Here is a 27,346-nt window from a genome sequence, read left to right as displayed (position 1 = left end):
TTATCATTACAAATTCCTTGAAATGCCACAGAGAGGGGAAGGAGTTCAAATAATTTTTACAAACTATTTTCACCATGCAAAGAACGCTTATTTCACCTACTATAATACACAAGCTTATATAACCTATATATAACCTGGAACAAAATAGGAACGCTTTCAAAGTTTTAACTGGCAATCCAACCTTAAAACGACCATTAGGAAGATCTAAGAGCAGATGGGAGGACAACTTTAAGGTGAATCTCGCAGAAATAGGAACACAAAATAGAAACTGGACCGAGCTGGCAAAGGACACAAGTCAGTGAAGAGCTTCTGTGAATGCGGTATTGAACCTCCGGGTTCCATAAGCCATAGCAAATCTTTTGAGTTTTGCGTCCCAGGGTTATGGCCGCTAGACTAAAGAAGACGTGATTATGAGGAATGAAAAAAGTTGGGGAAACGGGAGAACTACGAGAAAACCCACGCCCACGGTGTTTCTCCACCACAAAGCTTACTTGGTGCGAGATGGGATCGAACCAAGGACCCCATGTACCAGAGGCGTACGCTATACTACTGATCCACCGCTGCCCCCATAGACCATAGAGTTAGTTATATCAGCTGATCTTTGACTCACCTTGTATTTTAGTCCAATATTATAAATTTTAATTAAAACCCCGTTGTTGTGTTGAATATACGTAAGTGCTTATTGAACAGAATAATAAAAATAACCACAAAAAATTTACGCTTCTTTGTGATTTACTAAACATTTCGTATTGTACATAAATTACGAACGAATGCCCTGCAGAATGCACTAATCTAAAAATATTCTTTCACTACAATATACAAGACACTGTACACCCGTGTTTGACTCTTGTTTCAAAGGTAACTAACGAATTACCCGTGAGTTAATGCAATTACTCCTACCTTCCAGTGTTCTAATCATTTTCAAACAACATTCTCTGTGCGTAATGGCTTTAGTTTGGATTTAGTAGTTATAAAATACATTATTAATTGATACCTGCAACGGTTCTTTGTGAATATATAATAATGTTCACTTTTGTCCCTTTTAGGCTTTGTAGTTTGGTGTCAAAGGTTATACAGGCTACATTAAATGGCTCCTACTCAGCGTTTTTCTGAAGAATCTGTTTTTATCAGAACGTTACCGATATATTAAAGATGAGATTAAATGATTTTATTTTACAATAGTTATTTTAGATAAAATTTAATTATTTAATACTGTAAAACAGATATTTTAAACTCGTGACCCCAGGTCTAAATGCGTTCTTTTACTCATTTTTCTGCAGGTTTCGGTTCACCCAGAGAAATATAACTTTAAAAAAATTAATTAGAAAAGCAACATATATAAATATTAAAAATATGAGTGATCAGGTAAAATAATTAAAAGTCGGTTATTGTTCTGTTAGAAAACTAAAACAAAAACGAAAAGTTGACACGCTTCTCAAGTTGTGCTACATACAAAACAACTACAAGGGATCCTGTTTTGTGTAAAAGGTGTGCCGAGAAGCTTCAGCGTTTGAGAACTACATTTGAAGATGAGAATTAGATTCCACGATGTGAGATCTATCGAAAATGAGGTTTCTCTGTTTTCTATCTCTTTATCATGACGCTGTATCGGGAAATGCTAGCCTATTTAAAGATGGAATTAATAGAAACTCAGTACGAGTTAGATATAAAGCAAGAAATTAGTGAAGAGGGTAAACTTTAATTTTATTAACCAGATATATACCAGTGCAGCTCTCACAAACCCTCAAATTTGCATTGTGCGTGATTTCCATGTTCAGCAGTACGTATCATGTAAACTACCTTTTTCACTTATGGAAGAAGAAAGTACGCAACGAGATTGACGTTAACAGACACTCATAAGTCTTCTGTTCCTAGCGCAACCAGCATGTCTCCGGATATCGGAAACTTGTTGCTGAAAAAAGGTATCCGGTGTTGGAAAGAAAAAATAGGTATCCATCTACTACTCAAATTTTCTCCTCTTTTCCGTTGTTTTGGAAAACTACTGTATCGTAATATTTATTTCTAAATATTTTTTTTTGCAACCCTTCTCTATTGTAAACTGATTTAGACCATTTCAGATAGTGCGTTTGGTATGACTGCAGAGTAATATACTACCTGCGAAATTACCTTCTATTAATTACACTAATTGGAAGTCTTGTTTGTATAATCTTCATGTAATTTAATTACAATATATCAGGTTGATTTATTAAGAGAGTACAGATTCCTCTTTTTGAGATTTCCCTAAATTGTATTATTTTAATTAGAATGTTTAAAAAATGATCACTCTTTTTGTCTATTTTGTGGAACCTTGAATAAAAATTTGGGAAAAATACTCATAAAATACTTTGTTTGAAGTATTGTACTGTATGGATAAGAAACATGACACAAAAGTAGTGAAAAACGACTGGTAGCTTTGAAATGTTGGTATGGAGAAGAGTTGCCAAAATTAGCTCGATACAGCGCAAAACGAATGAAAACGTTAAGAAACGGTGAGAGAGAAAAGAACAGTTTTAAATATTACTGGAAAGAGGAAACGAAAGGGTTGAGATATTAGCTAACAAAGGAACTGTATCATAAGGGATGTGCTAGAGGGTATGGTTGCAAAATAGAGAGAGGGAGAGGTCGAAGGAAGCTACAATTGATGGACGATATCAAAACAGAAAAATCGAACGTGAAGACGAAGACATTAGCGGAAGACCGTGGAGCATGGAAGGTTCTCAGTTGCGGCAAGTAACCTGCTAATAATGGCAGAGTACCAAATTACTTATTTTGCGTTTTGAAAACAGTGAAGTGCTTATTTTTTCATTCCGATTGATTAGAGTTTCACTTCCATTTTCAGCAATGGAAATATGTGAAACAAGAGCTTAAGAAAGAAGAAACATTACAGTACTCATTATATCAAAATGAAGGTTAAATTATTACTTGGTTTCTTTGTCCCGTATACAAATTTCACGCAGTTGGTTAGGCATTCTTCTAGGTAACTGTATCGAAGAGAACGTAGTGAAGAAGAGATCTAGGCTATTTAGACGTTTTTACATAAATATTCAGAAGGATGGAATAAAGTTCTAAGGGCGGAAGTTGTATTAAGTATTAAGCCAAAAGTAGAGTATGTCTGAAGAACCTCAATTTAAAGAGAAAAACTGAGTATATACACTGTTCATTAAAAATAATTGGGCACATATCTCAGTGTTTTCGAAATTTCCGGTTCCAAGGAAGGGAAATGGAAAATTGATTAAAAATCAGATAGTACCTACTTCGAACTGGGACCTTATCATGGTACAGTAATTTAAATGTGTTCCCTAAGAAAGGAAGAGAGAGGTTATGGCTCAAGTAAAGTATATCAGGATTCTTTTAAGTTAGAGGTATGAAATTTGATACATGTCTAATTGCATGTATAGGTATATCTCTAATATCCTCACCACCAAAATTAATTTGACACGTGTTCCAGCATTTCTGCTTCTGAGGGTGGAAGGGTGTCAAATTCTCCAATATTTCAATTTGCCAAAAGAAAAAAAAATAAGGTGTCTGAGAGGCCCAAGTACGATTCCCGGTGGGAGCTCATTTATTTCGAATCACATGTTAAGCTGTCGATCCACGTGTCATATAGCCTCGCTGCTGAAAGGGTCGCTACATTCAAATCTAATTAAGTCAGACAGATAAAACTTGGTATATAAATTCCTCATGGAAAATATCATGACACTTGTCCCAATACTCTCAAAAATTTTACTTCTGTTAGCTTCGAAGGAGCGAGAAGCTACAATTGTTATGAAGTACTATGTACAAGTGCTACAGCTCTTTATATTTTACCAGAGCAGCGTCGGGTACTCCATTTTGTACAATAAACTTTATAACACAATGTGCATAATTATTTAAATTCTCTGCTTCGATCCCAGCCCGCACCAAGTGAGCTGTGTGGCAGACAAGTAACGAGTATGTGGGTTTTCTCTGAATTCTCTAATTTCCTCCCATTTCTTCTTTCCTAGATTATCATTCATCTCGTTATCACCGTCTCCCCTAGCCTCGGCGCATAATCGTTGGAACTCAAAAATGAAATTTAAAGTATATATCAGATTGTGATAGATAAAATTAATTAACCCATTAATTTATATTGGCTTCACTAAAATCAAAGTAAATAATGTGTGGCTATAGTACTATGTCATCGTCGGATATTTATATTGCATGTCTACATACATACAATAAACCAAGACAATCTTTACCTCGCACAAGCCGGTCTGACGACAATGTGCTCAGATCCCACGGAAATGCCAACTTTGGAGGCGATCTCTTCCACACTCATTCGACGATCCTCCAAAACAAGTTTTTCCACTCGTTTGATCATATCGTCAAACCGGCTTGTGCGAGGCCCATATTGTCTTGTTTTTTTTTCAACTTTCTACCTTCTTTAAACTGTCGCACCCGCTAACGCACATTAGACACATCCCTAACACTCCCATAAACAAACGCTTTACTCAACTGGCAATAAATTTCAAGCAGTGTCACACCGCGCAATCGGAGAAAATGAATGACTAAATGTTCTTCTTGTAATGGAAACGTCACCATTTAACAAGTATCGTATCAAAAACAGTCATCCGTCTCACAGCTGCCGCTAGAGTTCTGTATGCCGTACAGAATTGCATCTCTGTCGCGCATTGACGAGTATCCCGTATTTTAAAACAAAACAGCACATTTCTATCTGTTACTAGTCCTGAGAAAAAAATGGAGTTGTTATAACTTGAATGCACCTCGTATAAGAATCTTTTGCCGTCACATTCCTTCTGAGATTATGCATTTAATAATGTATGGGAGGAAGTAAGCAATTTTGTTAGTAACTGTAGTATTTTTTATATTTTTCTCTAGCACAGTTACACCAAATCAATCCTGGGTTCCATAACTTGGATCAATAGTAAACACATTCGTTATAAGTGGAATTTTCTGTAGAAGCTGTCTTTTCGTCATTTCACATATTCTTATTTATTTGCGTTCTTGTCCTTCTTGCGTTCTTGTAACTACAATGCATAGGATCTAGCTGCAACTTCAACTGCTCAGTTTTTCATCAAATAGTTGTCAAATACGCTTAATGATTATTTCCTAGTAATTAATTAAAGTTATAAAGAATTATTTACTAATCTGTTTCAATGAATTTAAGAAACATTTTAACGCTTGCAGTTATTGGTAGGAGTGTATTCTACGTTCACAGACCCAGGGAGAAAGCAGGCTAGGAAGGTAAATGTTAATTTTAAAATACTTGATATCAAGAGATAGAAATCCTTGATACTTACCTCTAAAAACGGTTGTATGAGAAGGGGAAATATCGTTGCATATCCCTCGTTTTGATAGCAAACAGTACATTTTCTTGAAATAAACAATTTCTGCCGAAATAGTATACAATATTTTCCTACTTTGTTTACTCATCCTTTATGCACAGGAAAGACAGCAAATTGGTTCACTGTAAATATTATACTAAATTTTATAGATAATTAGCTTCAGTTAGTTAAAAACTAAAGATGCAAAATAATGATTACAGTATTTCATGCTCAGAGTTGAGCAAAATATCGCAGAAGCAGTGTAAAACTTTCCACCGTTTTGCCTATACTACAGTCATAAATGTTGGTGAACATTGATCATAATTTTGGAGTAATGATAATGGCACCAAACTGTAATCTAAGTTTCAGTTGTCGTTCTTAAAAGGGACAATATTCATTCGTTTGTAAAAGGGACAATATTCATTCGTTTGTAAAACGGACAAGTTCACTTCGTTTATAACAATATTTGGAACTTGATTTTTGAAAGCTCCTAAGACTTGACCCATATTCCTTACATTTTTTTCCTTTTGTTGCACATAAGACATAAATACGGGGAATTCGATCATGTCGTTGACCCTACATTCTTCGCTTATATAAACAATTTTCTAAGATTCGAATTTTAAATTAACAGACACTACTTAGGGTTATTTGACTGAAAATTTATAAAACAATCAAGACGTGTTGAGGTGAATTAATCTGATTAATATACTTGGATAAAACACTTATGTGACGATATATTAAATAATATTCGTGATATTTTAATATTAACGACCTTTGATGAAAGTGGTTGTCAGATAAGTCTCAGATTAGACGCATAGTAAGCTTTAGATTATGATATTGTTTTGAATATAAATGATAATATTTATCAGACAGAGTAATGCAGCACAATCTCCGTCCCCGAAGTGATTGATTCCCCATACGAAAGTCTTCGAAACGTGAAAGCCATGTCATTAAAGCTTCAATTAGCTGTGAGGTCTAACTGTATTCAGAAGTTCAATATAACGTACTTCTTAATCGAGCTTGGACGCGATGTGAAGTTTGAAAATACAAAGGTCTTGGAGATATAAAAATCACGTGTTGATAATGTTATTCATCCAAACTTATTATGCAATAGATATACTTTCTTCATATTCTCTGTGTTTGTACATACATAATATTGTTGCTCCTTATCGTGGTAATGTCTTAGAAGAAAACAGTGGAAGATATATGAAAAATTCAAATCGATTACATCAAAATATGAAATCAATTTATTTATTTTTTAGAATTTAGGTGAAAAGAAATGTAAAATTTAAATCTGTTATATTATGTATGTTGTTTCCATTTCTTTTGTTGTTTGAAATGCTAAACAAACAAAGAAGACGTGAGTCCTTTGAACGCTAGACGGACGGAAAGAGAATAAGAAATGAAGGTGAAATAGAAAAGAAATAAAGAACGAAAAAAACAAGAAGGAAAATTTGAAACAAATACAAAGGAAAAGAAAGGGAAATAGATATAGGTTAGAAGAGAACAAGTTAAAAAGGCAGATGGAAGGAGGAAGGGAAACTGAATACTTAGAAAGACAATTTCTCCAAATTCAATTTCCTGCAAAATGTTCTCAAGACAACAAGACGAGAATAAGGAGCTGTCGGCGACAATAAATGGCCTCCCTCTGGTAGATCAGCTGAATATTTCCTATTTCCATTGTGTTTCAATGTTCGTCCAAAATCAAAACGAGAATTATTCTTTTCGAGTGGGCAATGGAAACGGGAATATGACGATTTATTTCTTTATGCAAAAGATACTCATATATACAAGCATGACAAAGACATTTTTGTAGATTCGCTGTAATTTTCCATTTCTTTTTTTAAAAAATAATATTACTATCCAAATTTATAAAGTAAGAAATTGTTAAAGACGTAGTATTTTGAAGTGTTAAAAGTAGTATAAGACAATCAAAGAAAGTTATGAATCATTACATTATTTTCTTCACAATTAGAGAACAAAATATTTATATTAGTAATTTACATTCTCCCCTATTATTATTATTATTATTATTATTATTATTATTATTATTATTATTATTATTATTATTATTATTATGCCATTTAACAATATACCACTAAAAATAACACGAAAGTTCGCACTACAGACTTTTACGTGTGTTCTGCAAGCAAATTAGATTGTGATGGAAACACAAATCCTTTACAATATGCCTTGAATAATATTCTCTTTCTAGGTGTATTAGTAGATATTTTTAGAACGAAATTCTATTCTTGTGTATAGTTTAAAGGTTAAGAGATTATTTATATCAACTACAGCGTCAATGTTTTAGTTATTGAAATATGATCTACGCAGACACTGGTAAATATCATACACATACCTTAAGGTTACAATAGAAAAATATGCTAGAATTCACTTTTCTTTTCGCTCTCCAAAATTTTTGAGGATGAGAATACATGAAAGGACAACATAATAGAAAAGGCAAAACTATTGATGAGGTACGGGAGAAAGTTAGTAAATATTTGTGCATTGCGGCACACCAAGATGTCTGACTTGAAAATTTGTGATCTTAAAGATATGTTGGTAAGTTTCTCAGTGACTGATGTGTTCAAGGATGAGCATCATTTGACAAAAACTTAAATTTCCTATTTACGATTTAACCAAAACCGGGATTTGTTATAGGAAAAGGTATAGATGGCAGCATTTCGAAACATTCTTACGTACGTTTAACTCTAGAACAGGAACTAAATGCAGGGCGCGCTCGGTAGTTCAACACCTATGGTGCTAGCAAGGTGTTGAATTACTGGAAATGTTGAACTACTGGATATATCTGTAAAAAGTTTGGACGGTTAGATTGAGTGTAAATACGTAATAAAACGACATTACTGTATATACTGCAGCGGCGTAGCGTAAGGGAACGCCTGTATACTCGGCATCCCCTGTTAATAAGAAAAAAGTACGTATTTCATTATATTTATAATTTGTTTGCTTATAATTATCAATTATTTCCACTGCAATCTTGTGGATGCGCTCTCTTGCTTTACTTTGGCAAGCGGAACCTACGCATGCGCATCACTCGCACATTTTCTGTCTTTCCTCTTGTTGTATGCTATGTTCCTCGGGCATCCAAGCCTACTGCAAGCATCGGGGTTTTCGTCTGCTTTCTGTCGAATGCGCATGCCCAACTACTCCCCGTCATCCCTTTGCAACCCTACATTTGCTTTAGATATAAGCTGGCGTATGCTCAAGTACTGCCAACTCTATATATTTTGAACTAAGCTATGGTTTCTGTATAGAACGTACGACCGCTGTCAAGGAAATAGAACAAAACATAAATAGTTAGTTCAACGCCATTATGAAGCATGTAGCTTATGTAAGTGATAGTATAAAAATAGTTATGCTTTAATCGTAATTAAATGTATCGTGATTGTAATAGTAATTAAAGGCAAACTAATAATCTACATCATAAATGCATATCATGTCCCAGAATGTAGCCAGATATTCTTTGAGAGGACTCACATACACAAGCATAACTATAATGCATTCTGTAGAATCACGGTCACCGATCCGGTAGGCCACCCTCTGCCCTTCACAAAGTTTACTTGTGCTCTTCCGTATCTGGATATCTGACAATGAAGTAGATACACAGAAATAGGCCCCCAGAGTTGCTTTAAGTGCTTTCTATTTGTATCTTCAAATGATATAAACACTCAGGCCCATATTCACGAACGGGCACCTGAGGTCCGAACCCAAGATGACAAATTTCTAGGGGTGACATTTTTAAAAAAAAAAAAAAAAAAACGAGATTGAAGTATGGTATGCGGAGAAAGAAGCTGCCCACGAGAAAGAAATAAAGGGAATTATACTGAAAACAATATTTATACAAAAGTGGAGCCGGTTTTTCTCGTCACAATGCTAGTGGCAGAAAAGGAGCTGAGACAATTGCTTATTGGCGTCTAACGTAATCTGCGCATTTGCTACTGTATGCCCCACCAGGCGTGGAGTTAGGGGAGCCTGGGCCCCTAAATGTTTTGGCCTCCTAATTATTAAGAGTAGTTGTTGATAAAAGAGATCCAGAATTGTGACGATTGGACCCCCTAGCATATTTGTGCCTCTCTCCTAAACTTTAATGGCTGGTTGCGGGCCTTAATGAGCAGACTCCGCCTGTTAATCTTCTATTTGTGTTGTGTAATCGTATGGGATGGTTGCAAATTATGCCGTGCTAAATATAAAGCTTCTGCAAATTGTTTAATGAACATGGCTTTACACTCCTTTCTTGTAATAAATTATTGGCTCACCTCTCCCTGGCTATGCCCTTGCGTTCTGTACTAGATTTATGCTTTTGATTAGCAACATTGATCGTTGGTGGTCAAGAAAAATTGGCGGTATATATATATATATATATATATATATATATATATATATATATATATATATATATATATATATATATATATATATATTTGTGTTGTGATTTGAAATGAATATTTGTTTTATTTTTTTACTGTACTATGAAGAAAATTACATTTATAACTAAGAGACAAAGCTGTGGAAAGTGTTCGGCTGCTACAAGATATAGTACCTTACTAACTTTTAGCAAATGATGACTACGATGACAGTACCAGACACAAATTTAATTTATTTTTTTGTTAACAACTACCATATCTCGGTTGACTTACGAGCAGCGCTGCTCTCTGAAAGGGATACGACCTACCCCAAAGCTTTCCATAAAAACGACAACTAGCAATCAGTCGCAAATATTTCAGTCTTCGTGGTATGATGATAGGTTTTCTTGGCTTTCTGGGTGTTCTGTAGGGAATAAAATGTTATGTTTCGTCTGCATTATGTTTGGGGCAAAGGAGTCTGAGTGGTGTTCAAACGGTATTTCTGATTTGGGTAATTTCATGAAGAAAGCTCTAAAACATGAGTCATCGAAACATTATTTGCTGCATAGTGAATCTTTTCACTTGTTAAGGAAAATACACATTGAACATGCATTGCATTGTATTGTATTATATCAGACAAGTGACTAACTTTGGCATCCCCATTTCGGAATACCACGCTACGCTACTGATATACTGTATTTAAAAATGCATTTACTGATAAAAATTTAAATCAGATTTAGAATCACATTTTTCTATCAAAACCACACATATACAGTACAGTTGAAACTAAAAAATTCAACAATGCACGCTTTAAATTGATGACTTGCGTCGCGTCGTCCGGCTTGGCTGTAAAACAGAGGGGAGTACAGTACAATTCAGCTGTAGCGCCTTCTGTGAGATCTGTTTATTAACTGGACGGCCGAACCTCAAAACCGTTTAAGTACAGAGCAATGTGCTAGCCATTTTGTCAAATGTTGAACTACCGAACACGGTAGTTGCAAAACTTAAACTGTAGAGCGGGCCCTGCGCGCCACGAAAATACTGAAAAGTGTTGAACTACTCGGCTTGTTGAAGTATCAAATGTTGAACTACTGAGCGCGGCCTGTATGTACCTAGGAATTTCATATGAGACGCTCTCTTATCGCTTTATTATTGCTAATTCTTTCCTGGTTTTAATAATAAGATTTGGTTTGTTTCTATCGTGAAGTATGGAGAATTTACGAAGGGAACCACTGACATACAGATATTTCATAATATCTGAATACTAACCGTTTTCGTCTTCGGTGTAGAAGGTTTGAATTTGATTCCCAGTTAGAGTGCACATAATTCGGATCTCACATTGGACATCTACATTTTCTTTAGCCGCAACATAACTTTAATACTTTATGCACTACTTGTGTCCTTAATAATTTAAATATGCTTAACAAATTTTTGATGCTCAATTACGCAGCGCATGCTTATTGTTTTAAGCTCTTATGCATATCATATAGATCTCTGCAAAATTTAACGTTAAAAGTGAATTACATAGTAAGTGAAAGTGAATCACTGGTATTACCAATTAAATCACTACTTCATTTATAATATGATATGCATATGACATAAATAAATAATTAATGTTTACGAGAAACTATTCAAATACATTCAGTAATTTATTTTCAATTGTGTAAGGTAACATGAATGACAGTTTGACATGACACGTTATAAATTTGTTTATAATATCCTTTACGGAATAACTGAAAATTTAAAGTTAAAAAAACATAAAATAGTGTTTTATTTCTGTAGGAAATAAACTAAAATAATCTTACTTTTACTAACCTTATACAAAGGATGGTCCGTTTGCAACTCAATAATTTGCATACAGCAACTCCAATCAAACCAGGTTTACAGAACTGTAATCATACATTTCTCTGTCTCTGAGGTATATGTAGTAGTGAAGGTGTTGAAGTGGACAAAATGCCGCCGAAAAATCTCTTTTAAAGAGAGTATGTCATGGTTCTTTACCACTTAGACTTTAATATTACCCGCATGGAAGAAATGTATCTGAACAATGGCTTTGTGATAGAAGGAGCTATTGTTATTGTTATTAATATAATTAAATGTTATGCACAGCGGACTGTTCCACAACCCACATTACCAATGGAATCGTACCCAAAGAGAGAGTTCGTGGTACTTTAAAGACCTGTTCTAAAGTATCTTTATAGATTTAGCATATTTCGACCAGTAAGAATTCATTACCACCGCTTGCCATGGCCAAATATTACACATGACCCAATTAACAATGAATCATCTAATCTATCACATATTGATGCTGCAAACTATCCGCAACGCTAACGTGCGTATGTGAGGATCATGGCATTGAAAACAATTAGACTGTTATGCGAAGTACTTTACAAGGAGCGCACAGTAAATATCCTGACATTAATGTGCAAACTCTTATCAAATATAAATTGAAGTTCCTATAGTACTTTTCGACGTGGTCTCTTACAACTGCAAAAGATTTTTTTGCTCTCTGCCTATTAGCTTCTTCCTTCTTGTTTCGTCATATCAGATTTCTGTTTGCTATCACTTCAACCATTAGATAACTGTCTCAATCATTTCGACATTTGTTTGGAACTGTCGTCTGAGAGGCTTCGTCAGAGGTCAATAAGTTTTGAAAATTTCTCGCCACGTCATAACTATAGAGCGGATGTGACAATACCTTCCACTTCAATTGATCTACAACTACCAAAGTTTTGGTGGGAGTATATGATTTCGCGTTTCTGTCTTGGAGGATGGCTCTTGCGTTAATACTTTTACACATTTTGGTAAATATCCTTCCGAACGTTATTTGAAATTAGCAGGAGTAGTACATAGCATTTACAGATTCTCTTTATGAAGAAGTCCTCCTACCATCATACATAAACAATACAGTACTCTCATTGTATCCTCTAAACGATGCTGATCAAAAATTATGCTAATGGAGCGAACATTTCATCGACGCTCTCTTCGTTGTACGCATGAACCACACGCTATGACAAAGCGAACATAAATCACTAAATTCAATTTAAAGCAATGTAAGTGTTATTGACATTATGTTGTTTACTTCTTATATTGTATTTGATTATTGTTTATTATAATTCATCGTAATTAGTTCAGTAAAATACTGCATACGTTTTTAAATTTCTTTAGAGTTTACCTTTTGACATTGCTGCTCCAGTTGTGCATTAATAATATGTAATAATAAAATTAATGAATATTTTGATACCTGTTTCTGTCAACATCCTATAAAACCCTTTAAAACATCCTATTAGCAAGATTAACTCCATACACAGATAAAATTATTGGAGATTATCTGTTCGGATTTAGACGAAATCGATCAACTAGCGAACAAATATTTACCACTCGACAAAAACTCGAAAACAAGTGGGAATACAATACCCCGGTACTTCAACTATTTATTGATTTTAGGAAAACTTACGACTGGGTTAGGAGAGAAACACTGTACAACATTCTTACAGAATTTGGAATACCGAAAAAGCTAGTTAGATTAATTAATATATGTTTAAATGAATCCGAAAGTAAAATCCGGATATGAATGTTTTTTCGACAAGCTTTCACGTCGAGAACGGTCTGAAACAAGGAGATGCTTTGTCGCCATTATTATTCAACTTTGTGCTGGAATACGCTACAAGTATAAGGGAAATCAAAGATAGCAACTATGGTCTAGACTTGAATGGTGTTCATCAGGTTATAGCGTATGCTGATTATGTAAATTTAATAGGGGATGATAAGAAACCAATAGAAAGAAATGCAGAGGTCTTATTCAACGCCTGTAGGGACATGGGTTTAAAAGTAAATTCAGAGAAAACTATAAGCATTGAAGTTTGTCGGAATCTTAATACGGCAAATTATGGATGCGTTAAAATATCGAATAATATTTTTAATAAAGTGGAAACTTTAAAATATATTGGATCAATATTAAGAGACGAAAATTATATTCACGAAGAAATTAAATGGCGACTAAAACCAAGGAATTCGTTTTATTATTCAGTTCAAAATCTTTTGTAGTCGTGACTTCTGTCATGGAATTTGAAGCTTAACATTATAAAACGATAATCATGCCTGTTGTTCTGTATGGTTGCAAAACATGGTCGCTTACACTGAGGGTAGAACGTAGACTGAAAGTATTTCAGAATAAGATCCTGAGACGAATATTCGGACCCAAGAGAAATGGGAATGGGGAATGGCGGTAACTTCATAACGAGGAACTACATAATTTAGACCTAGGCGCAGATGTAAGGACAATATTAAAACGGATCTTGCAGAAGTAGGTATACAAAGTAGAATCTGGATCCAGTTGGCTAAGGATGGAAGTCAGTGGAGGACTTTTGTGAACACAGCATTGAACCTCTGGGTTCCATAGACCATAGAGTTAGTTAGTTAGTTTGAGAAGTGTTTGATGCATTTTGTTCACGATTATGGATATTTCTGCATTTTTCTGTCAAAAGTTTCAGATAATCATGTCGACGAAAAGTTAGTCTATACTTTTTGTCTTATTTTCTTATTAGGAATCACTTTCCAGATATTGTTGGTGTTCTTTCATGATACCCGATATATATATATATATATATATATATATATATATATATATATATATATATATATATATATATATATATATATATATATATGTATACACTACCCTATATGTATATATACTAAGCAATAAACTGTTTACCCTTTCCTTGGCACGTATTTTCACTTTGCAGAAAATGCTTAGAATGATTTACTTTTTTTTAGTACGTAGAATGTTTCTCCTTTCTGGTAAAAGTACGTTAGGAAATCTCTTAGTTTTATATAAGTTGTTTTCACCGCTTGAAAGAAGCTTTGTCACATTGACGTATCCGCGACGTGTCGTCAACAGTCTTTTTGTTCTATCTCTTGCCGACCGCCTTCCACTCCATATCTCTTATGTCTTCTCCATGGCAAACATTAATGGTAAATCAATAGGATGAAATGGGTAATTTATTGTCTCGTAAGAGTTACACTGTTGCCTCGCATCTCAAGTGAAGCCAAGCGCCTACTGAAGATAAAGGAAGAAAATAAAGGAAAAAAAAACATTAATAAAGAGTTCACCTCATTTCCACTCCGCCATACATCAAGCCTTATCCGCTGCACACTCATCACGCTGTTGTCAACGGACTACCTACGGCTAACGGTGCTTCACAAGACGTAGTTAAATCATGCAACCAACTTGTTGCTTCACTATTTTTTAATTCACGATTTTTGTAGTATAAAAATTCATGACCATAGATGTCGATAGATAAATGTTCTCTCCCTTGAGATACGCCCTTTATAAATATAACAATTGTTATCTGTCAAATCTCGTAAAAGGACATTAACTTTTCCTTACCAAACAGGATCATTCAAAAAAAGATGATGCGTGAAAGAAAAGCTTTTAGATAGCAATAATAAAAAAGGATAGACGACCAATTGTGGAGTGAAATGAAAGAAAGTACTCAAATACTACACGTAGCACAATTTCCATATAACCGAACTGAAATTGTAAATATTATGGAGGCATTTAGAAATACTCTTCTGTATTTTTAGATGCAATTTGTGTTTAACTTCCTATGAAGAACAAAGAGTCAGTATACCATGAGTCTCATATAGTTGAAGAGATACAATATTATTTTGTAAATTATCATTTATAACTGTCTTTGAAAAGAAACCCCATTGCTCCTGCACAAAGAAAAACAACTATGCATGCTACAATGCAATATCTTTTACGCATAGTGTTTAAGATGATATTGAATACAAAGTGTAGCGTTATCTTAAGAAGTAACTTCGGTGGTTGTCATGGGACATAGAAATACTAATCTTCCGCGAATGCAAGTAAATATACGGTTTGCGTAGTTCACGTTCACATTCTTTTCACTTTGAAACACTTGTTACATAATGCCGAATGTTTAAAGATTTCTCGCGTATCGTGATTAAGAAACTTAAAAATACATTATTCAGCCCGATTTCATTTGAATAGACATTTAGTTTCATTCAAGTAATGTAAAATGCATTTATGTATATGTTTAGAGATTTATTCAAGTAATATAAATTGATTTATGTATATACAGGCAAGCATTGGCGCATTGTGTGCAAGATGGATAAATCAAATTGGGAGAAACTTGGTATGGAATTTAGCATAAGTTTTCAAAAGTGCAAAAACACTTTTCGAGTCAATTCAACATGCATACTCTATATCAGAACTGTATTGTACGTACGCAGTATTTAAAGTTTTTTTAATGAAGTAGGATTGAAATCAGGAAACAGCAGCAAATCAAAATTTGGTGGATACACTAATGCTTGGAAAATCAACCATTATTAAGTATTTTTTGCTATTTGTCTCTAGAGGAATTGATAATTCTTCGAAAAGAATAATTTCTACGGAGAGGACACGAAGGAAACAAGATTATATGTTCAGGAAAGCAATTTAATTTTTTTTTTAAAGTTACACGTTTTACTTTATTTGGGATACAATAATAGTTTCTAGCACTGAGTATGTTGTCAAAGACCTAAAGTTTAACGTAAGGTCTCAACTATTCATTGGACAATTCAAACCACAATCTCTCAAACAAAGGTGAAGGCGTCAATCATTTGCTCACAAGGAAGCTAATATCCTGGGACGGGTCTCATTGAACTGAACTATTATCCTGGCACCTGGGATCGAAGGCAAACACATGGAACATCCATAACATGAATGTATGCGTATAACTTAGTACATGTGTAGCAGTTGAGCTACCAACAAATCAGCTTTACTTTTATCCAACTTTTTAAAGAACCTTATTATTAATGTTATAATTTATACTACACATACAGGTATCGAAAAGTATTAGATAACTCTCTATTATAGTGGATTTGTCTTAGACTTACTAATTTGAACGCACAATATGTTGGTTGGTTGGACACAGTTTAAGCGTCCTATTCAGCGCAAAGTTATTTAAACAAGGAGCTATTGTTGAACGTGATACACAAATTGCATGTACTGACACTCAGCAATTTAACACGAATATTTCCTACTGATCGGCGCCCACAGGTAGTATTATAGGGAAGTAACGTGTATGGCTAGAGTCTGAATATCCGCAGAATGCACTGGCGTCTCTGGCATGTAAAATTTGGGGGGGGGGGGACATCAAAGATAGTGATTTCAATGGTACTACTTAGCCTAACCTATTTATTATATTCGATTCCATTTGTTACCTTTCTGCTTAGCTTCACGGACTCTGTTATAATCGTTTCACAGCCTGAATATTATATTTCAAATAAACATAATTATTATTATTATTTATATGTTATTCTGTCGTTAGTAAATTAATTAGAATAAAATATTGAATATTTTGTACTTCAAAATATTGGAGGGGACGCGTTCCCCTCGTCCCTCCCCCCCCCCAGGGACGCCCGTGGCAGGATGTTTAAATTGGTACAATGGACCACACAAAGCCACAACACTATGTGTTACGTTTCGGGAGAAGACATTAAATAGAAATCAAACTACAAAAAAAGTATCGAAAATTCACATTTGATTTGAAGTTGACCGATATTTAACATGTACATTTAAACATATATCACCACTATCATTGCCTATTGTGAATGTATGACAAAATATAAATACAAAAACATATGTCAGAAAATTATAAAGAAATCAAAACACATTAGATATATAGGACAATAAAATAAATAAAATAAAACTTTTGCATCATATCCTCATCCTGAAGTACTAAGAATTTTATAGCTAAAAATATATAGCTAAAAATTTGGTCACGTTGCACTAGGTTTGTTTGGATAATTTCTACAAAATACATAAGGATATTCTGACAACCGAATTCAATATAAGTCTTGAAAATTTACAAAATTCATAAAATTTGTTTGAAACAAACCTCAGTTGCCAATCGTTTATATCTAAATAATGTAAAAATACAGATCTAAATAAAAGTAAGATTTACACTCGAGGATAATACTGAAATTGCACATGTTGATTTTAGGCGAAGTAATAAACCAAGAACAAAAAGTTGATTTCCTTTTCCGAAACAATATATTAGAAAATTCATATTTCTATTTTTCCGATAACTTCTGCATTACTAAAGTACTGAGATTAGAGACATATTTTTGCAGATTGCTGTTCTAAGAATATACAACAGACTCAATAGTTTATTATTGCAGTTAGTCTTACATGTTACGGGACAGGTTCTGTTACTCCTCATAAAATTTCAAACGTTCTCTACTTTCCTACAACTTCGGATATGCTCTTTTAAATATAAAGTTCTGCTTGTGTCAAATAGCTATTTAATAGAAAAAAGTGAAAGGACATGAAATCACAATTGATACAAAACGTTGGTTTGTGGGTCTTAAATTTCTCAGAATCATCTGATAGTTAAACGATAGTAATTACAATGCTTATGACGAAAGCAGAAAATATTAAAACTACGATGAGGTCATGATTTCTGATTTGAAGGTTCCCAAGTCAAGTGGTATGTTAGCGACGAATGTGGTCACCACGAAACTGCAAACAGAAGCTTGATTCGTCTGAAAAGAGAATTTCCTACCATTTTTCTCCCTATGTGCAGTATTCATAATATCATTTATTGTCTTATCTTTTGCTGCGCAGTCAGCATAAACTGTAAGAAAGGGCTGAGTGCAAATATATCCCGTTCTGATCATAGGAAACTTGGTGCTGTGTAACAACTTTCAGTGTGCCGATGTGATGGATCTAGCTGTCCGATCCGCCAGAGCCGTACACACAAATTGTCTGTCCACGCCGTCCATGGTATGATGTGATCCTTGTGATCCGACGTCGCTACGTAATGCCCTCATGGAGCCGTTGAATCCGTATCCACTTCTGTAGCAGCATTGAGTCCAATATTAGCACCAATATCGCAGAACAATAAATAGTACTCACTGTATGCCGGTATTCAACCACAATCAAAGGCCGAAAAATAATGTAACATTTGCTGTATTGTAGATGAATTACCTCTTGGCTTTATGCACACGCTCACATAACACTAATCTTCGTGTCCATTGAACTATGATTTATTTGCCTGCTTTCTTTTGATGTCAATAAATGGCACAACTGGCAAGTCTGCTACTTCAAGTTGCAGTCGCCTAACCATTTTTCACCCTTCCATGCTTTGCATATTCCCGAAATCGGGACTTCCTATGATGTCTTGTTTTTGGTGTTGAATTAACTGTATCTTTTTGAACAACATTGTATAGCGAAATATTTAAGTAACTAAACACTTTCTTAGTAAATTTTATACATTCCATATCATTAGCGGTTTTTTCCCTTACTGAGGGAGGCTAGAAAGAAGTCTGGATGATTTCAAAAGAGGCTATCAGCCTCCCTAATCGGCCAATAATACGAACAATTGGGTTCAGCAATGCGCGTGGTACCTCATCACAGATATCGTTGAGTCAGTCTTGCAGTTACACCTACAGGAGGCAAGCGGTTGGTGTCCCCTAAATAGGAATGTACTGTATGCTTGGTGCGGATGAATTATATCATCTATTTGTACCGGTAACGTACGGTGTACCTATTCCGTAAAATGAGATCCTGGTTTGGGGGTACTGTCAGCTGTACCGGGGGTCGAAAACCTACATGATACCCCCAAATGAACGACCTAGGGGTGCTATTGAATTTGAATGGTGATTCGTTGGACCCCTGCGTGGTTCCTCCTGGCACTGGTTGAACGACCTGTAGGTAAGCAGGGCCAGAAACCGAGCCTCCTTCCCAGATTCGTCCAGAGCTCCTGGATTTGCTCAAACTTTGCCGGGTTGTGGTCTTCCCGTGGGATTCGGTAGCGTGGGATGATGTTCCTCAAGGAGGAGTGGCACTTTCCTTATAATGTTCGAGTGCCTCCATTGCATATGGTGGTAGGCTTCCACTTGCTGGGAGGCTGACGAACAATACAGAAACAATAACAGGGATTTCTTCTTAATTCACTTTTAAATACTCCCTACACAAACACCTGATGTACCGGAAATATGGACCGGTCATAAGTTGAATTGGTAAGGGTAAGAAGATCACTGTTGATGGTGAGTGCAGTAGATACTCTATTGCATTTACGCTGCCAGAAAATAAAATTGCAACCACTGTAAAACAATAGGGAGATTAATGTGCTTCCAGTATTGGGTTCTTTGGTGATAGTGAAGTAAATGATTAACCATGTAACAGTTTCTGCCAACAGATGGCAGTGCCACAGGGGGACATTTACGCCACTGTGCCGAATCTTTGTCGTGAATTAGCTGAGGCCAAAGATCAGCAGGTGCATGAAAGTGACACACGCATTAAACACAAACAAGACAACATGCCACGACGACTCAATCGTGCTCCATACAGTCAAATAAGTGAGTTCGAGTGTGGTCGTATTTTGGGCCTTAGTCGAATCGGCAACCACTTTGGCTGTGATGCATCTGTGGTGCAGCGGTGTTGGCAGCAATGTATAGCAACCCATTTTCACACCCGCAGAGAAGATTCTGGACGTCCTAATAGCACGGACGTGCGCCAACGCTATTGGGAACAGATTACTAGCGGCAGGACTTCGGGCATACACACCAATTGCCCGTCTGCCATTGATGCCACATCATCGCCGTACACGGTTGGCCTGGTGTCAGTAAAGGAGCAGCTGGACGAGGAATGGCGTTCCGTTATGTTTCGTGATGAAAGCCGATTCTCTCTCTATGCAAGTGATTGTAGACTGTGAGTGCGACGTCGACCTGGAGAGCGTCTGCTCCCACAGTGCGTGCGTGCAAGAAACAGTGGTCCCACCCCAGGTATTATGGTGTGAGAAGCGATCAGCTATAAATCTCGCTCACCTTTAGTGTTTGTGAATGGGACATTGACAAGCACCTCTTACGTGCAACAGGTGGTAGAACGGTTTTACTGCCTTTCTTGAGACATGAGAGTCCTGTACTCTTTTAAGAAGACAATGCCAGGCCACATATTGCCCGTGCAACAGAACGCGCTCGACAAGATGTGTCCCGACTTCCCTGCCAAGCACGCTCCCCAAATTTGTCTCCTATCGAACATGTGTGTGACATTATGGGTCGACAACTGACAACTGCTTCACGTCCACCTATAACTGTTGCTTATTTGCGCTACTAGACTGAGCAGGCATGGCAGAATGTACCACAAGACAGTATCCGTCATCTCTATGATCGAATGCATCCAAGAATCCGTGTCTGTATTGTAGTTCGTGGAAGGTATAGACGGTACTAAAGTGGTGGTTTTAGTGTGATGATAGACTTGACGTTCACAAAACAATGTACTGAAGGAGCTAATATTGTAATCATCTCATATTTGCATATAAAGCAGATGTGGTTCAGATTGGAAAACAATTTCGTGGTGATGCAATTTTATTTTCCGGCAGTGTATTTTTAGGTAAACGTTTAATTTAATGTGAACTAAAGCGTTTAACTTATTCAAAATTTGAAATATACTCTTTTAAAACATTCTAGCGTTTAATTATATATATAAAAAATCATATTTGATCCAAAGTCTTAATGCATTGTGAGTGTTCTCCTTAATTAAGTGTCCTTAAGTTTATGACCAAATTCATTGTGCACTGTATAATATATAGAATGACTATAATAAATGAAAATAAGTTATTGACGACTATAAAATTAACCTTTTTTAATTTTTCGCTTTAGCTATGCAACACAAATACTGTATATGACAGTAAGTTAGACGGAAAGAACATAATAACAAAATTTCTTCTTGAAAGTTTTGCCTTTAAAAGATTCGTTTACTTATGCTTGGTCTTTCATTTATGTCAATAATCATTCGAGAGAGACAACCACAATAGCTCCAAAGAGAAGAAAAATCACCAAACATAGTGTGGTTTACTTCGCGCCTTTTCTACGACTCTCTAACAAGCTGCAAGGAGAGAGTTTCACGCATATATATATACAACATGAAAGGAGATAGATGGAGAAGAGAGAAGGGAGGAAACCATTCTTTGGAATGGCGATGGATGTTCGCAGAATTAATTAATTTTATGACACTGCCAGATGACGATCCCACTTCTCCTAGATTCAAATAGCGCCATTGCTGAACATTTACACTTGGATTAGCAAGCAACAAACTTCCTGACACTCTCTTTAAGGTAGCAATTCAATGAGCCCTCCAATTTGCAGAACAAATGTCTCTGTTGGGTTAACTAATATGAAACCTTAACTCGAATTTATTTCTATACAATTCAAGTTTACTAAAAGCACATTTTCTATACGTTTCAAATTACCGTCCTGGTTATACTGACTTCATAGAAAACAATAACATAAATGTTAATCCACTTTAGGGATTTTTTTATATGCTTTAATATTTCGTTTATTTTTAAAATCAATTTGGAGAACATGATATAAATGAATATGTGATGCTTTTTCTTTAAAACATTGATTCAACAGTAAGAAAGTGCAAGAAATTTACGTAGAATAAAATACGTGTAAATCGTCGATAACGCGACCAATTTAATTTAACCTAGGGTTTCCCACGAGAGAGAATTTTTGTAACAAGATACAGGATGCGACAGGATTCTCCCAATAGAAACAGGTGAAATAAAATGAAATCTTTCCGAAACGAAATTAAATTCTTAAGTTTTACGTCCACAATTATGCCGGTTTGGCTAAAGGAGATGGTTATGATGAGAAATGAATGAAATGGTGGAATGAAGAAAGTGGCAGGAAATGGAAGAATCCCGAGAAAACTAACGCAAACGGTGTTTGTCCCCCACAAAACTCATTTGGCGCGAGTTAAAATCGAAGCAAAGACCCCATGCACCACAGGTGAACGTTCTCAGTGAGCCACCGTGGACCCAAATACACTCTCCGAGTCGAAAGACTACATTCACAACATTTTTTTCGTTACGAGACAGCTTCAACTCTTGCAATATAGCCAACTCTAATTTAACCAATTGAAACAACGGTATTGATAGCATTTGTGTAATATGGAGTTGGTACAAATAGTCAGCGACAGCCTTAGTCAATTTGCCACCCCGTGCTATGGCATCATCTGCCACCTCCCTTTCTCCAAAAAGAACATATCTTAAAAGCCAAGATTTTAAGTTTGCTACGCCATCGAGCAACGAAGGGGAAGGAAAGTTCAATCGCACTCAGAAAGGCCTAAGCAATCTCGTTGTATCTGTTTTCTTTCTCTAAATAATAATCTATTATGTTAGTGAACGATAAATCAAACCAACCTGCAAAGGAATGTTATTAATCCTTTTTTATAGAATTCAATATCGAGCTTTGATGTCAATATATCAGTTTGCAATTCCAATACAACTAGGCCTTTTATCTTTATATCTTGATTTTTCTTCTACATCTGTTATTTTTTAAACTACTTACCAACTTCAATGACAAGGAACTTGTTTGTAACAAAGACAAGACTATTTTTCATATTAAAACTCTGATAACTAACTAAATGGAGCAGATGTTCGCCATTGCTTGAGAATTGAGTTTTTCCATTTGACAACAATCGAGCAATTCATGCTGGAATTTGACGATTTGCTTTAGCACTGTCCATGTGACCTTAAACTAATATGACCTAAATATAATTTGTGAATGTAGGATTCAAATAGGTCAGCTTAGTAAATTTGACTACCATCATCACAAAGTTTGTTAGCAAGAAGGAATATTTATTTTAAATAATATAAATAGGACAGATTTTGCTGCCCCTCCAAACTTTCCGCCCCGTACTAACGCACGTGTGCATATGTGGTAGGGCCAACTCTGCAAATATTTTATTATGTTAAGGAATTTCGCTGAATATTATTCATAAAATATTGAATATAAAAGCGGAAGTTGTGAAATTTTATTCAAATTATTACAAATCGGGACTTTATTTCATCATATGTTACACTTCTAGATGCAGTCTAATTCTACTCAACGCATGTTGTAGCCTTCATGGTCACCAAAGCAGCAGTAAGATGGTTCTTGAGTTCATACAATATTACTGATGATATAAAGACAAACTATGACTAACACAGCTTGAAAAAAAAGTCAACCGTAAAATTCCTTGATAAAGGGACAATATTGACAGCGACAAGTCATTAGAACATCGGCCAATACTAGGTCACATTTCTTTATGATGTACCTTTCCCTCTGCTTCTATCGGAATATATTTTAGGCAGTTTTTCTGGTCATATAATCCCAGATTCTAAGGATTCTTTGATGACCAGTGAATCTGAATATATGACCTTGTCGATTTTCGATTCTAAACGTGCGCAAACTTTTGTTAGTTTTTCCTCTTCTTTTTGATACATCATATTATATCTGCTGCGCCATTGACGTTCCATTGTTTCTTCACATATTTGTTTCATGTACCGTAAGACGAAGTTACTTTGCAAAAGATTTAAGCAATTTTAAACAAAATCGCTTGTAACTTACAAACGTAGTGATTTAGAACACTGTGTTTTAAACACTATATATCTTTGTAGATATATAAGGAAAACGTTAGTGCAAGTTCATTAGTAAAGATTTAGTATGACCATAATTATTGAAATATAAACTTTGGCGCAAAGTAAACTCATACGTGGGATTACTTTGCATAACATACTAAAAAGTATATTCAACATACGAACATAACGTTTCTGTACAATGTTTTACCTTCAGTATTCATACATTTTACTTTCTACACAAAACTGCATGCAGTCTACAAATATTGATGATGGTACCGGTATCAGTACTTAGTGTGAATTATCGATATTTGTAAAGAAAATTATGTATTTTATGATACCAGCACAGTAACGACATTCTAATAGTTTAGCATATGTCTCACAAAAATGCTAACTCAGGAACAGAAAAAAAAATCCTCATGAACTGATTTGCCTTGGTTATTCCTTTTGTCCATGAATATCATCCCAACTGTAATCAGTGGAAGGTTTGCGGGGTTTGAGACTTTCAGGCTGAAGTCGACCCAAATTGCATGAATTCTTTTTAAAGAAATATATTGTTAGTCATTCCTATGGTTATAAGCTGCAAGCCCCCGAAAAGTCTAGTGATTTCTAAAAAAAAGAAAAAAGAAAGAAAAAAGAAAAGAAGAAAAAAAGAAAAAAGAAGAAACCTTTGTGCATGAAGCTCCTCTCAAACTTCTTTTCTGAATCCGCCACTGTTCATTATTTATTTTCCAACACGGCATCTACATAAATAGGAAATTTTCCTACATTTAGAGTGCAGGAGGTTCTAGTTGTAATAATTTCCTATCTAAGCAATATTTTGGACCGGTGCAAAGTAACCCCAAGTAGAGGCTGCAACCACCATCTTCGAGTTTTACTTTTTTATGACTTTAAAACGTTTCACATTTCAATTGCAACTATTGCAAAGTCCCATTATACACGCTAGTATTCTACGAAACTGACTTAACTTTGAAGGAAATTATTGTACGTGATATCTTTCAAATTTTGTCGGCCTTACTAGTGACTGCTTTCATACCACTACAACAACGAACCCTCCCGGTAATTAGAACTGATTTTAACCGCCAACATTATAGCCAATATACAGTTAGATGTTCTATGTTACTGTGGAAGTTGAAATTTCCTCTTTACTGTTCAGGTTTCACCGACGGAGGACTGTGAAACTCTTTTCATATTTTGTGCAAAGTAACACCTGATGTGCGAAGTAACCCAATCTTACGGTATTTCTCTTTAGCTTTGTTAGTATCTCTTCTCAATTCATTATTCAGCTTTTTGCATTCTTTGATTTCCATGGATTCCACTATTCTGCGTAACTCCACTTCCCAAAGCTCGTTTCAATTACCCACGTTTTCTCGGTGTTCTTTCCATCCTGTCGATGTTGTTGTAGAATGTGTTTAGTAGAATTTGTTACTTTCTAGTGGAACTTTTTTCCAGTAATTTTCTATAATGCCTACCATATTACCCATTGCACAGAATTTTTCTTCAACCTCTTCCTTCATATCACTGTCCATATTTCTTTCTGGTCCTAGGTTTCATTTTCGATTTCTCCTCCCATTTTACTTTCTTGACTTTACCCAGATTTGCACTTTCGTCACTAGGAGATTGCGATCCGAATCAATTCCACTCTTAATAGTGTCTTCACGATTCGTATATTACTCCTGAAACGTTGCTTGACAGGAATGTAATCGTTTTTGTTCAAATCTGGTTGAGTTATATCTGGTTATCTTCTTGAGTTTTTCACGTGTACAGTTCGTTTGTCTCTTTTGTTAAACTCGTATTCGTCAGCACCATATCATGTTGTCTACAGAACCGATAAGCGTCTGGCCCCTTGCATTTCTTCTACCAAGTCCAAATATTCTCACCACCTTACTTGCAATCCACTACGTTGTTGAAGTATAGCACTACTACGGCAATGACCTTACATCCTTCCTATTTGCTCTTAAGCAGAAGTAATGGGTCACGTGTTTCAGAATTTTGGAATATCAATTCTTAGGAGGAAAGGATATACATTACTATAAATCCACATTTCTCTTTCTTTATTGAGAAAGTAATCATAGTAATGATGCGCTTTATAAATCCTTAAAGTTAGGGAGACAAAATATGACATATAAGCTCTTCATTAAAAGTAAGATGACACATATCTCAGCGTTTTAAAAATACGTTTATTTCCGTTTTAGGAAGAAAGGGGCATTTTATACTTTATTCACTATAAATAGAAAGCGACGTTGTCCATTATTTGTGATCACATTACGGGAAAATTACTGAAAACTTCTAAATTAACTTAGGAACGTACTTAGTGTGTACCTTGGGCTAAGTTTCCATTTCCACTTTGATTAAAGGGTGTATGCTAAAGGAGTATGAGGTTCAAAATAATTCTAAAAACAAAGTACTTCATGATCCCCTCAAGTTAGGAAGAAAATGTGTATAGAAACTCCTAATTACAAATAGGGACCCAGTATTTTCCAAAATCCGGTTTTAAGGAAAGGTGTAATTTCTATATGTTTTCATCAAATTGGAATAGACATTGTCTGTTGTTTGTAATTGCATCTTGAAGAACGGCTTGCCCATTTGAAATGAATCTTGGTACACAGTTGCTTCCTACCTCAAGATTTTTATCTTGACACATTGATTGACATAGGTATTTGAATGGAGTAGAAGAATTCAAAATGTATGCCAAAAATAAGCCTAATACCTAAAGAGATACCTAAAGCAAATTCTCAAAGCATACACATCAGTTTGTTAATCGCTTGTTTGTTACTATCACTACTTGGGAATTTTAGAGTAGAAAGTTCATGTATCTCGAAATTAGTCTTTAAAACTTGTTTTGATTAAGTTTGTTCAGCTCTGCACACTTTGCACTCGAAGTTTATAGTCGATTACAAATTCGAATGACTGCATTTCCTGGTTATTGAGTGTATGAAGATTTAAACGTTTTTATACAAATATATAGTAAAGCTATGCTAAAAGAAAACGTTTGTCAATATATACCTCTAGTTTAATGAAGGATTTGGTGTACTGTAATGTGTTTGATTCTCCCCCTATCCAAAATCGAACCCTACCCCTCGTGCACTACGTACACTCATGATAGTCATTAAACTAGTGAGAAGTGTGCCTTGTAATAATCATAGCGCTTCATCTATTTGACGTTTTGGTATTGCAAATCAAAAAAACTACATGCAATTAAATATCATTCTACTACTTAGAAGTGCTTCGAGTACGAAGTCAAAGATTAGTACACATTCTA

At 35.3% G+C, this 27,346-nt stretch overlaps 1 protein-coding gene across 1 annotated transcript in view; it reads left to right on the top strand.

Moving 5' to 3' along the window:
• The window catches only part of Alk (Anaplastic lymphoma kinase), a 1,262,077-nt gene that overhangs the window by 719,942 nt on the left and 514,789 nt on the right, over window positions 1-27,346 (top strand). The window lies entirely within an intron of this gene.

Source organism: Thermobia domestica, chromosome 9 (genome assembly GCF_964235325.1).
Source record: "Thermobia domestica chromosome 9, izTheDome1.hap1.1, whole genome shotgun sequence".
In the NCBI taxonomy this organism is placed as follows: Eukaryota; Metazoa; Arthropoda; class Insecta; order Zygentoma; family Lepismatidae; genus Thermobia; species Thermobia domestica.
Note: the sequence above shows the minus strand (reverse complement) of the source record. Positions and strands in the feature narration are given on the sequence as shown.